This window comes from Mus caroli, unplaced genomic scaffold (genome assembly GCF_978045245.1).
Source record: "Mus caroli unplaced genomic scaffold, Mus_caroli_1 scaffold_14, whole genome shotgun sequence".
Lineage (NCBI taxonomy): Eukaryota > Metazoa > Chordata > Mammalia > Rodentia > Muridae > Mus > Mus caroli.
Window position 1 is genome coordinate 68,334,646 of NW_028227269.1, and position 13,792 is coordinate 68,348,437.

At 42.4% G+C, this 13,792-nt stretch overlaps 1 protein-coding gene across 2 annotated transcripts in view; it reads right to left on the reverse strand.

Annotated features, from left to right (window-relative positions):
* The window catches only part of Map4k5 (mitogen-activated protein kinase kinase kinase kinase 5), a 91,368-nt gene that overhangs the window by 54,221 nt on the left and 23,355 nt on the right, over nucleotides 1–13,792 (reverse strand). The window lies entirely within an intron of this gene.

The window sequence follows — 13,792 nt, forward strand, 5'->3', positions numbered from 1 at the left end:
AGATCATCTTGTGAGTTCCAGGGTTACTCTTATCTCTGTCTCCCAGGGCTGGGTTACAGGCACACCACCAGCAGCAGCTTTTTTATGTGGATGCTAGGGGTTTAAACTCAGGCACCTACTCTTGAATGACAATTTACCCACCGAGCCACCTTCCCAGCCCCAGTTTCACCCACTACCACTCTATCTGAACCTCAATGTCCCTTTACGCACAACGGTATTTGTTTTATAAAATTAGGTTCAACACTCAATATACACTATTTACAATCATAATTCCTAGTTGGACTGTCCCATTTGCATGCACACAACACAGTTAAATCTAGATTTCATGTACTAACATGTGATGTTTATTTTTCTAGGTCTGGCTTATTTTGCTTCAGTATTTGCATTTTTTTAAAAAATTGCATTTCAGTGTGTGTATGTGTATGTATGTATGTGTGTGTGTGTGTTTACACTTATACACATGCGAAGATGAGAAGACAATTCTGTGGGGTCAGTTCTCTCCTTCCACCATGTGGGCTCCTGGGACTGAGCTCTGGCCATCAGGCTGATGGCAAGTGTACTCAACCATCTCCTGGCCCTGGTTCAATGTTTACTGTCTAGATCCCTCACCTAGTTGGTCAGTCTTATTCTAGTTTAGTCTTCCCCGATTTCTTTCTCAGCATGCTCACTGCTGGTGCATAGGAAAGGCACTGGGCTGTATGTTGGGTTTTGCAGGATGCAGGCTACTTTCTAGTCCAGTAGAAGTGACTTTTAAGTTATGCTCTCAAGTTGAGTTTCATCGTATCCAGGCCATATTAAGGATAAAACTAATTAGCCAAGAACCACAGAACTCCTTGGCTCTGGTTTTATCAGCCTTCTCATTGCCACCTGAATACCTTGCAAGTGCTTTGACTTTAAATGTGCGCTGTGGTTCCAAGCTCTCCTAAAGCCAGCTTCTCACCCTATTTTATTTATTTATTACTCACTTTAAAGGACTCCACTAGCCATCTACTAGTTGCTCCCAGCTCTTCTCTTCAGCACGAGCTACTGTCTGTGCCAAGTCATCTGGCTGCTGAAGGAACCTGTGTGGACCACAGGCCTGGCACGAGACCACTGTGGTCTCTTGAAAAGTTGAACTATGAAAAATGAGTGTTTTCAGTTATTAGCAGTCTCAGTAAAGATGGGATCTAGAATCAAAAGCTGTGCATTACCAGCTTTCTCAGCTCATACACCCTGAGCACCATGCAGCTGAACAGTTCCCTCTACTCCCTAGATAAGCCTTCGGTGTGTGCTCCCTGGATAAGCCTTCCGTGTGTTCTCTCTCATTCTGATAAGGGCAGCTGCTGGCAGCACCAAAGTGGAACAGAGAAAGCTGGGAGTCGCTGAAGCCACTTGATTGTCACCTGGCCTCTTTAAGTCTTGGGGTTGGGGAATTTAGCCTGAAACCCCAGGAAAAGAGTGTTCATGTCAGCCAAGAGGGGATCAGTGAGGGATGGAAGCTCTACATACTATGTGACAGACACTGGGACCAGACTTAACTTGAATAACTAAATGACTAAAAGCTACAACTGGGCTGAGTCACTTTTAATAACTTAGTATATTTCAATATTTTCATTAGATAATTATTACTGAAATCAAGTCTTTCCACTTATTATTTCATCAAATGTCAACTGGTTTATGCTTTTAAGGTCTAGTGTGTATACATCTACATTGTTGATTCCCGGTTAATATTATTACCTGATGCTTCTGAATTACACAGAAAGCTACTAAACTGTGTCCATCCTCTAGAGGAGCCAATAGTGGAACTATCACTTTTTAATAATAAAAACGTTTCATGTTTTAGTCTATATTATTGTATCAACATTCATGTAAATTTTGTCAATACAGAAAAACAGTAAGAATGAAATAAAAATACTCACAAATTTATCAACTAGATACACACATTGATCGTTAGCATTTTGATGTTTGCTCCCATTTCTTTAAGTATGTGATTATGTGGTTCCTCCTACCATATCTGTGAATGGGACCCATATTCCATAGCTTAACAGACTACTTTCAGCCAATTATGAAAGTAAGTACTGTTCGCATAATTAAAGATCACTTTAAAAATTCCCAAATTGGAAATGAACAAGGTAAAGTATGTTCACAGATGACGTGACCTTAAGACTCTACTAAAAATCTGCCAGAACTAGGGACATCACCGGCAGCACAGTAAGCTAGTGTTTCTATTCAGGAGCAAGGGACCACCAGGAAACAATTCCATTTACAGTAGCACCCAAAAAATAAATACCTGGGAATAACGTGCGTGAAAGATGTACACACTGAGAACAGAAAACATTACAGGACGAAGACTCAAACAGAAGGGATCGGTCCACACTCAACACCACTTACTGAATGTAATCCCCATAAAAATCCCAACAGAATTTTTTCAGAAAAACCAAACTCCTGAGATTTCAAGGGATCCTCAACAGCCAAAACAATCTTTAAAAAGAATAAAACTGGAAGACTCAGTGTTCCCAATTCCATAATGTACTGAACACTACAAAAATCAAAACAGTTCACTACGGTCATAAAGACAGACACACAGACAGAAGGAACAGAACCCAGAAATAAGCCCTCATGTATGTGGCCAACGATCACTTCCTTAAACATCAGTGCTGGGAAAGCCGCATGCACACATGTAAAAGAATGAGCCTTAAAACAGACCCAAGTGCGCAGACACGAACGAAAGACTGAAATGATCACAACTCACAACCCCAAGAAGTCCCAGTAAGTTAGGACGATGGAGTTTGGGACTTGCTAGGTATGATAACAAAGCACAGAGAACCAAAGTGAAAGAAGACAAGAATACATCAAACGTTAAGAATTCTTGTTCCTCAAAGGGCCCTGTCAACAGACTAAGCAGCCTGTAGAATGGATAAATGTATGTGAAAATGATATATTCAGTAAGGGGTCAACAGCCATAATAGATAAAAACCTCCTCAAACTCAACAATTACAAATAAAGTAACCTCGTCAACTAACAGACAGCAGACAACACACCACAGCAATCACAGGGAAATCCAACAGCATTAATCAGAGAAATACAACTGACACCTGCAGAGAGGTTCACCTAAGTCCACGAGGATGCGCTGTTATGATTTTTAAAGTAACAGTAGGGATGTAGAGAAGACAAAACCCTTGTGTGTTGCTGCTGGGATCATAAAATGATGCTCTACTACAGTATGGTAGCTTCTTAAAATTTAAAAATAAAAACAGAACTACTACATGATCCAGTTAGCTATCTAGCATCTACTCCTAAGCATGCATCTAAAACGTGCATCTGAAGTCTGAAAAGACACACATGAAAGCCCTCAGCCATGCTGCTCACAGGAGCCAAGGGGGGACACAACCATCACAGTGACAAAGTGGGAAATGCAGTTAAGGTTTCTATATACAGTGGAAACCGGCAGCCTGAAAGGTCCAGGGCTGGGCAGACAGCTCAGTTTGGTAAGTACCTTCTGAGTTCAGTCGCCAGTATCTAGGTAAAAGGCCGAGCCTGAGGTGCAGGCCTATGATCCCACTACCAGGGAGGTGGACACGTCCTGGGGCTGTCCCTGGGGCTACCCCTGGGGCTGGCTGGCCGACCAAGTTAGTAACAAAGAGCCCGGGGTTTCAGTGAGACCCCTGTCTCAGAAAACAAGGTAAGTGGATCCTAAAGGACAACAGCTGAGGTTGACCTCTGGCTTACACACATGCACAATGCATACACACACACACATACACACACACACACACACGCATACACACACATACACTCACACACACACATACGCATACACACACACACACACGCTTACACACACACACGCTTACACACACATACACACTCACACACACTCACACACACGCACACATACATACACACACACATACACACACATGCATACACACACTCACACACGCACACACACGCACGCACGCATACACACACACACACAAACACACACACACTCACACACTATTTAATAATGAACTGCTTTCAGAAATCCAATTAAACGCAATGATAAACACTGCATTTGCTAAGTTTCAGAAAACCAGCAGTGACCCAGTGCTGGGGATCAGGCAGATATGGTTGGTTAAAGTGGTAGTCAACAAACAGGACGTTTTCTCCATTGAGCAAAATGAGTGAGGAATGTTTACTGATAAAATACGTTTAAAGTTTCTTTCTTTTCTTTTTCTTTTTTTCTTTTCTTTCTCTTTCTTTCTTTCTTTCTTTCTTTCTTTCTTTCTTTCTTTTTTAAACTACTGTACTGGGGTTTGAAACTAGGACCTTTTAGATTCTAGGTAAATGCTCTTTTATTGAGCTACACCTCCAGTCCCTCCCTGCCTTAAAAACTATTGTAACAAGGGTATGCCTAAGTTGACCACACTGTAGTAATTTGAATATGCTTGACCCATGAGAAATAGCACTATTAAGAGGTGTGGCCTTATTGGAAGAGGTGTAGCCTTGCTAGAGGAAGTGTGTCACTGGGAAGGCAGGGCTTTGAGGATGGAGATATATATATATATATGTGTGTGTGTGTGTGTGTGTATCCACACATACATACATCTATATCTACCTATATATGTATATACATGCATACATGCTGCATGAATGCTCAAGTCTGGCATGTGTGATCCAGACCCTCCTTCTGGCTGCCTTCAGATTAAGATGCAGATCTCTCGGCTCCTCCAGTACCATGTCTACCTGGATGCTGCCATGCTTCTTGCCATGATAATAGACTGACCCTCTGAACCTGTAAGCCAGCCCTAATTAGATGCTTGCCTTTATGAGAGTTGCCTTGGTTATAGTGTCTCTTCACAGCAAGGAAACCCTAACTAAGACACCCCAAGCTTGAACCCCCTGTAACCTGCACATTGTAAACTTGCAATCCTTGACTTTAGCTTCCTTCGCTTAGAAAATCACTTAACTTTTAAAGTTACTAATCTATAATCTGGCATTGAACATCAATTTAGAATCTGGCATTGAAAGTCATGATTTTTATTATAAAGAAACAAAAAATTATTTGTGTTCAAAGCTAAACTGGGAAACAGACGTACTTTTAGAATATAATAATACATAGGATTACCTATGCTTTAAGTGGCACAAAAAATTCTATTTCACCTTTTTTCATGTTTTATTACTTTTTGTGTGTGGGACACATGCACATGTGCGCATGTGTGAGTACACACACCCAGGCAGAGGTGGAGGCGGGGGAGGAGGCTCAGTGTCCCACTCTATCGTTATTCACCTCACTTCTTTGCAGTGGGGCTTCCCACCGAACCTGGAGTCAGGCAGGTGGACAGCGAGCCCTAGAACCTTCTGTATCCATCTCCACAGAGCTGGGGTTACACGTCTGACAGGTAGACTTTTTAGCTAGAAACTTTAAAAAACGAACAATTTTTTTTAGAAAGGATTTACTCTGTGTATGTGTGAGTATGCAGGTACCCAGGAAGACCAGAAGAAGCTGTTAGATCCCCGAGTTAGGATTTCTACTGATGTGATAAATACCATGACCAAAAGCACCATTGGGAAGGGAGGGTATATTTCATCTTAGAGCTCATCCATCACTGAGGGAAGGCAGGGCAGGAATGGGAGCAGAGGTCATGGAGGGATGCTGCTTACTGCTTGCTCCCCCAGCTTGTTCTTATGCACTACAGACTGCTTGCCAATGGACGGCACTGCCTGTCATGGGCTGGGCCCTTCCATATCAATCATCAGGCATATAAATATATAAACTGCTCCACAAGCTAGCCTACAGGCCACTCTTAGGGAGGTTTTCTCACAACACCCACCCAGTTCCGAATGGAAGTATCCAAACAATGAAGAGAGGGTTACAAATAGCTTACATTGTAAGCATAGGATGAGATCAGCTCAGCATTAGGAGGCCATGCTGCTCTTCCAGAGCATCTAATGCCTTATTCTGTAATCTGTGGGCACGAGCACATGTACACACACTTACACACAGAGGATACATATAAAAGTCTTTGAATAAAAATTGAAACGACAGGCCTGGGGGGCTAGCTCAGTAAGAGTATTTGGGGCACAAGCATAAGGGACCTGAGTTTTCATTCCCAGAACCCATATCAAAAAGCAGATGTGGTCATGCACATGTTTCTAACCACAGTGCCGGGTGCAGGGCAGGGCAAAGGCAGGGCGGGTGGAGCCTTTTAGCTGCCAGCTTATCGCCAGATTCACTGAAAGACCCTGTCTCACGGGAATAAGGAAAAGAATTAAGGTAGGTACCCCCACGTACACATGTGTAGACACAAACACACACACACACACACACACACACACACACACTGAAAAAGATAAAGCTGTTTAGTTCTCTTTTTCTTAAAGGTCATTCAGTTTTTAAATAGAGTTCCAGAAAGCAAGAATGTCCCACTTAGCTAGAGCAGCTGATGGTCTTGTTCAAAGCACATCTTTACACCCATCCTGACCTTTCCCCTCTTACACTCTCCTCTTACACTCCAGGAAACAGGATTTCCCGGTAGCATCATTTAAAAAAAAAAATCTATTGAAGATATTAGGGCATTCCCACTTATTTAGAAAACTTTAAAGTAAGGCAATATACTTAACTTTTTATTGTGAAATATTGGATTACTTCATGAATATTCCTAACTGCATTAAAAAACAAGACAAGACAAAACACAACAACAAAACCCAAGCAAGTGAACAAACAAAAGTACATCACACTAATTATCCAGGACAATGACTTTCTTAAAATCTTTAGAACCAGGTATAGTGGTACCCAGTTTAATCCCAGCACTCCAGAAGGAGAGGCAGGAGGATCTGAGTTCAAGGCCAGCCTCTTCTACAAAGCAAGTTCCAAGACAGCCAGGGCTCTACAGAGAAACCTTGTCTCAAAAAGCTAAATTCATCCATCCATCCATCCATCCATCCATCCATCCATCCATCCATCCATCCTTGTAAGCAAGATTCACTTAACATACCACAAACTGCCTATTTTAAAGAATATCTTTGCCAAGTATGGTGGCACACACCTTTAATCCTAGCACTTAAGTGGCAGAGGCAGGAGGATCTCTGCATTCAAGGCGACTCTGGTCTACGTCATGAATTCAGGCCAGCCAGTACTACATGGTGAAACTGAATAAATAAAATAAAATAAAACAAAGAATAAATAAAGATTCTGTGGAGCTCAGTGTGCACAGGGAGGCTGAGGTGGGAGGCCTGGGCTATGCAGCAAGTCTAATGACAGTCTGGACTCCTGGACCTTGTTGCCACACTAATAAAGAGCTACGAGCAGAGAAGAGAGAAAGGGAACGTTTTTCTGGGCTTTCTGCTCCTGCTTTGGCTGCTGGCCACTATGAGCCACAGAAGACCTGTTGAGGAAGCACCAGGCTAAGCTAAGCACTCAAACGTCAGACAGGAAATCAGGGTGGCGCACACCACCATCCACCAGCCTAATTTTCTAGGGCATTTCTGAGGCCTGACCAAGGACAGAAAATTACAGTTTAAAGCTCCCAGCAATGACACCAGCATTTCAGTGGTGATCATAGCCGAGCCAAATCCTGTCCCATGCCACTATGTGTAAGGTGGTTAATACAGATTCTGTTATTAAGAATGAGACAGAAACAGTCAAATCATTCCTGAATCATTTTTTCTGTATATTAAAAAGACAAGAAAAACAAACATATGGCCACAGAAGGACAGCTGATTCCACTTTTGTGGCCAATAAACGACTTTCTGTGTTCATCTTTGTCCTTAAGGCTTACTTTAAGCCTTTTTGTAAGTATTAGGAAGGACCAAAAAAGCAATTTGTTTCAGGAAAATATTCACTTAAATATTATAAAATTAAACTGCCATGGGCAAACCAGAAAGGCTGTAACAAAATTTAAGGCCCTAAATTATCCTAAATCCTATTTTTATCTATGAAGGAAAAGTTATTATTAAGTTTCCAGATGGCATTTCATTTACTTAATGATAAAACAAAACAAAACCCTCTTTTTCCTTCTGTTCATACTGGCAAGTAAGTACCTTTTCATGTGTAACATAATTCTAAGTCAGCTCCTCTGCTAAGTCAATACAAGGAAGGGCTTTTGTATTAGACTGGCATCAGTGCAACTTATTAAGTTGCTAAATACAGTTAAGAATTCAATTTTGAAATAATGCTGTCTAGATAATTTTTAAAAAATATCTGAACTGACTCCCAGGAAAATTCATTACCATGTTACTGTGTTTTTGAGTTCACATTCCCCAAGTCGGCTACACAAGCATGAGAACCACTATGGACCTTGGCTTCCCTGGTCCCCCTCAAAAACTTACCATGAAAAACACATAGCTACAGGATGCAAGACACACGGGCCTTCCCTATGAAAGAAACTTCTAGACAGCAGTGCTTCCTTTTAAGGAAATGAAAGGAGAAAATGAATACAGGGACAACCAGGCAGCAAATGAAAAAATAATAATAATAATAATAATGGCGCTGAGGAGAACAGTCCCGCTATAGAACCAACCAGAAGCAAGTTGGAATGGCGAAGGAGGCAAGTAAGCCATTGATGCATGGTGGACAAAAATACACTCACAGAAAAGATGACAAAAGACAGACAGACAGACAGGCCTAGAGAGACAACAGGCAAAGCACGGGTAAAGGGAGGTACTGTGAGTAACTGGCACTATTTATTTTTAAAGAATTGTTCCTTCCTTGCCTCCAGCCTGCCTGCCTGCTTCTCCCCCTCAGTCTCTGTCTCTGGCTGCAGGAACTGGAGTTAACAGGTGGGTGTGAGCTGCACAATATGTGTGCTGGGAACTGAACTTAGTTAGGTTCTGGGAGAGCAGTATGAACTCTTAGCTGAACTCTGAAACTGGCTTTTTTTTTTTTTTTGAGACAGGGTTTCTCTGTGTAGCCCTGGCTGTCCTGGAACTCACTTTGCAGACCAGGCTGGCCTCGAACTCAGAAATTCGCCTGCCTCTGCTGGGATTAAAGGCATGCGCCACCACGCCCGGCATGAAACTGGCATTCTTAAAAGCAATGAAGTTCTTTTAAAAGTCTAAGAAATGATAAAAGAAAAGTTATAAAAGAGGGAGAGAACAGAATTTTGCGGGGGGTGGGGTGGGGGGTGGGGAAGCTTGCAAAGAGTTCTCAAAAAATCAAAATGTAGTCAGTGCATGGAGAACCTGGCTTCAATGACAAGAGCAGACTGCCAATCTCCCCTAATGCTAAAGCTGCAGGTTCCCAGTAAGGGGAGAGATGCACCTCCAGGCAGGCTGTGGCAACAGTCAGAGGAGAAACGCTACAGACTTGCTGGCAGAGGAATGGGTGACATGATCGTCTGCTTATTCAAGGGCCACAGGAGCTCCCGTGCTTTTGTAGGGAGAACACGAGAGTGCGTGTGCTGCGTGCTTAGATTGTCCCGTGTGCTGAAATATGGCTGTGGAGACCGAAGATCGTACATTGTAGGAGAGAAGCAAATGTCCACATAGGAAAAGCATCAAGCAGTCACATGCTGTGCAAAGCTACAACCCCACAAGGGTGTGGGTTAAGTTGCCACTGCAGACATAACATCTAAGCTGAGTTCTGAATGGTAAGGAGTCTTCTAAACAAAACACCAGTACCCCTGGCGGAATCAGGAGCTGGTTTAGTCTCAGACCATCTAAATACAAGAAAATGGAGGCAGAGGAGTGGAGGGGGGAACACAGGGGAGCTGCTCAGAGAAGGGCCGAACACATCATGCAGGATTCTGTATGCAAGGCTGCACATCTGATTACGACTGCAAGCGTCCTTAGAGCTAAGTCGGCTGTGACAAACATGGGTGTAGGGAATGCAGACGGAGACATTCATGTATATACACAGAGGTCGTATGGAGAGACAGAGAGAGACGCTCAGGATTTGTTTTGGAGGTAGAACTGAAGGCATTTACTAACAGACTGATTCTGGAGTGTATTAAAAAAGGGAATGAAAAAAGTAAAAAGAATAAAAAATAAAATAAAAAAAAAGGGAATGAAAAGAAAGCCCAGTTTGGAGCTCAGCTGGCTGATTTCCAAAATAAGGAAGACGAAGAGGGCTGGGAAGACAACCAATGTGTGGCTACAGATTACAGGGTTCCTAATATTTAAAGGAAAGTCTACTTGTATGTAGCTAATTTTTTATTACTGCGATAAAATGCTATGATCAAAAGCAACTTGGAATGGAAAGGGTTTATTTCCTCTTACGCTCTCAGGCCACACTCCATCACTGAGGGACGTCAGGTCAAAAACTCGAGGAAGGAACCTGAAGGAACCATGGGGGAAGGCTATCTACTGGTTTATTGCTCCTGGCTTGGTCACCCTGCTTTTTATACTATCCAGAACTGCCCCAGCCCCAGGGATCTGGGCCCTCCCACAGTAATCCTTAACTAAGAAAGTGCTCCACAGGCTTGCCCACAGGCCAGTGAATGAGGAGGAGATCTTCTCAATTGAGGGTCCTGCTTCCCACATGACTCTAGCTCATGTCAAGCAGACAAAACCTAACTAGCACAAACGCCGTGGCCGAGGTGTCTAGAGAAAGAAAGGTTTATTTGGCTTTACAAGAAAGATAAGAGTCAGGATAAGGGCAGGACTCAGGCTGCAGGTGGCTTTTATGACATGAGGAACAGCTGAGGGCTCACATCCTGAACCACAAGCAGGAAGCAGAAAGAGCCAACTCAAAATGGTAGGCATCTTTAAACTCTCAAAGTGACATTCATCCTCCAACAAAGCCACACCTCCTAAGCCTCCCCAATATTCAGATGCTCAAGACCAGTGGTTTCCAACCTGTGGGTCACAACCCTTGGGACTGCATATCAGATGCCCTGCATATCAGTTATGTACAATTCATAACAGTAGCAAAATAGTTATGAAGCAGCAATGAAATAATTTCATGGTTGGGGGTCACTACAACATTTGGAACTGTATTAAAGGGCTGCAGCATTAGCAAGGTTGAGAACCACTGCCCAAGACTATAGTGAACATCACATTCAAATTAGCACATTACTTAACGATGAAAAATAAGCCAGAATGGCAAAGAACTGACACAAAAATACCAACAATGGGAACTGAACCAAGATAAGTAGAAAACTACATCTGGATAACTGGTCATTACATTTATACATAGGTTACAAAGATGATAAATATTTCTAAAGAAGACTTTAAATTTATTCAATATGTATGGGTGTCCTGACTATATGTATATATGTATATATGTATATATGTATATATGTATGTATGTATGTATGTGTGTGTGTATATATGTATTATGTGAACCATATGAATGCTGTGTTCTTGAATGCCAGAAGGAGACATTGGATCCTTCGGAGCTGGAGTTACAGATGGCTGTGAGCCACCGTGTGCGTTGGAGAACAGAACTTGGGTCCTCTGGAAGAACAGCAAGTACTCTTAACCACTGGCCAGGTCTCCAGCTCCCATTCATTCTGAAAAGTAGACTGATACATACTTATACCTTACTAAAATCAGAAAATTCTATGGCTAAAATTCCAAACTAAACAATGGCTTAGTGGCAGGAAGTGGAGAGCCTAGATAAGTACAAGTATGTGAGCCTCAATATCATTAGAGCTATGAAGTCCAAGACTGGTTGGTTCTTTTGTAATTTTTAATATTATTGTATTTTTATTACTCTGGAGGAGTGTGTCATGATACACGTATGGAAGCCAGTGCTGTCCTTTCTCCCTCAGAAGCCAGAATAGGGTGTCTGGTTCCCTGGAACTGAAGGTCTAGACAGCTGGGAGCCACCATGTGGTTCTGGGGTCTGAGCCTGGCACTGCTGGAAGAAGAGCCAGGCTTTCAACCCGGGACCATCTCCCTACGCCTCTGTTCAACCCAGGACCATCTCTCCACGCCTCTGTTCAATTCCTTTTCTGTCTGTTTTGTTTCTTAACTGGTCTTTTTGAGACAGGATTTCTCTGTGTAGTCCTAGCATTCCTGAAACTCACTTTGTAGACCAGATTGGCCTTGAACTCAGAGATCTTCATACCTCTGCTTCTGGAGTACTAGGATTACAGGTGTGCACTGCTATACAAGCTTATCTTCTAATAAAGTTGTACAAATTTAAGCCTGTTATTCCAAAGCTTCATAGACCACTCTCTGATAAAACTAGATTATGTTTCTTCCAAATTATCAACAGCAAAAATAAAAGAAATTCCAGGCCATTAAAAAACTTACAGGGAAGGAAAGATTAAGAACAAAACATGTCAGAAAGAAGAGGCAGGCAAACAGTTTGAGGGCAGCCTGGTATGCAGAGTGAGTTCCAGGACAGCCTGGGCTCCACAGAGAAACCCTGTTCTAAGAAACAAATGAAATAAGCGGACGAAGTGAGATTCAAACATCCTAAAGGTAACAACATATTGGATATATTAACAGACTCATCTATTACAAAGGGAAAGGTTCAGATTAGGTTACAAAATAGCCAAAATATAATTTTTCCAAGTGAAATGCCTAAAATAAACAACAAACAAAACAAAACAAATACCCCAATGACTTAAGTGTTAAAGTACAAAATGCTAGGCAGACTCATTTGGTTCAGGCAACATAGAAGGGGAGTTGGCACTATCATAACTCAGTAAAGTTAAAATCAGTGTAAGAGCTCTGGGAGCACCGGGAGTGGATGTCTGAGGACAGAGCACTGGAGAACTGGGAGCACTAGGAATACTGAGGACAGAACTCTGGGAGCACCAGGAGTGGATGTCTGAGGATAGAGTGCTGGAAGCACCACGAGCACTAGGAATACTGAGGACAGAACTCTGGGAGCACTAGGAGTGGATGTCTGAGGACAGAGTGCTGGAGAACTGGGAGCACTAGGAATACTGAGGGCAGAACTCTGGGAGCACTAAGAGCACTAGGAGTACTAGGCGTACTGAGGGCAGAGCACACGAGTCATAAGGAAACAACAAGCCACTTCCCAATCTGAGCATTAGTGAGCAACCACAGCATCACACATTAATTCCTTTGCTCTGCCTCCCCCTGTGAGATACAAATTCAAGTCCTAAGCCCTGCTGTTATCATCTCCATCCCTTCACTCTGAATGGCTCTCTCATGTACTAAGCGTCAACAAACAGCTGTTGAGATGATGTGCTCATGGCTCTTATGAGCTAACTGACACAACAAAAGACATTAACAGACAGCGTCAAAGACAAGGTGAAGTGGGCAGAGCCCCCATGACACACAGGCCAATCAACACTTCATCAGCCCTTGATGCTTAATATGCAATACTGGAAGCACCATCTTAAAATGTGGAAGCCTGGACCCAAAGCCACCAGTATCTCTAATGTGTATCCATGTAAAAACCATCAGAAATGACATCAGTGCTGTAAGACTGCCGGAGACAAAACTGTGTATGAGATTCTAGGAGTTCCTCTCTACAGTCAGGCATAGTAAGTGGCAGACTGTTGCAGTTGTAACTACTTGGGAAGTTGAGGCAGGAGGACTGCCTGAGCCTTCAAGTTTGAGGCTACCTTGGCCAATGCTGAGACTCCTGTCTCCAAAAGAAAAACAAACAAAAAGGATTTAATGTTATTACAAAATAAATAAATAAATAAATAAATAACGAACATTAAAAAAAAGAGGATTTTATTAGATAATAAAAAGGTATATTACTCAAAACCAGGATGTTACTGAACTTGGAATAGAGGGCAAAACCCACTGTATCAGTAGATAAACCCAACTAAGACACTTCAAATTTGTCAATAAAGAAACCATTTTTAGCTATGGTTGGAAAAACTGTTCAGCAATGTGAGACGACAACAACAACGCCCACCTAGAGCTTGCTTGCTGTTTAGAACAAAAGTGTTCTGGT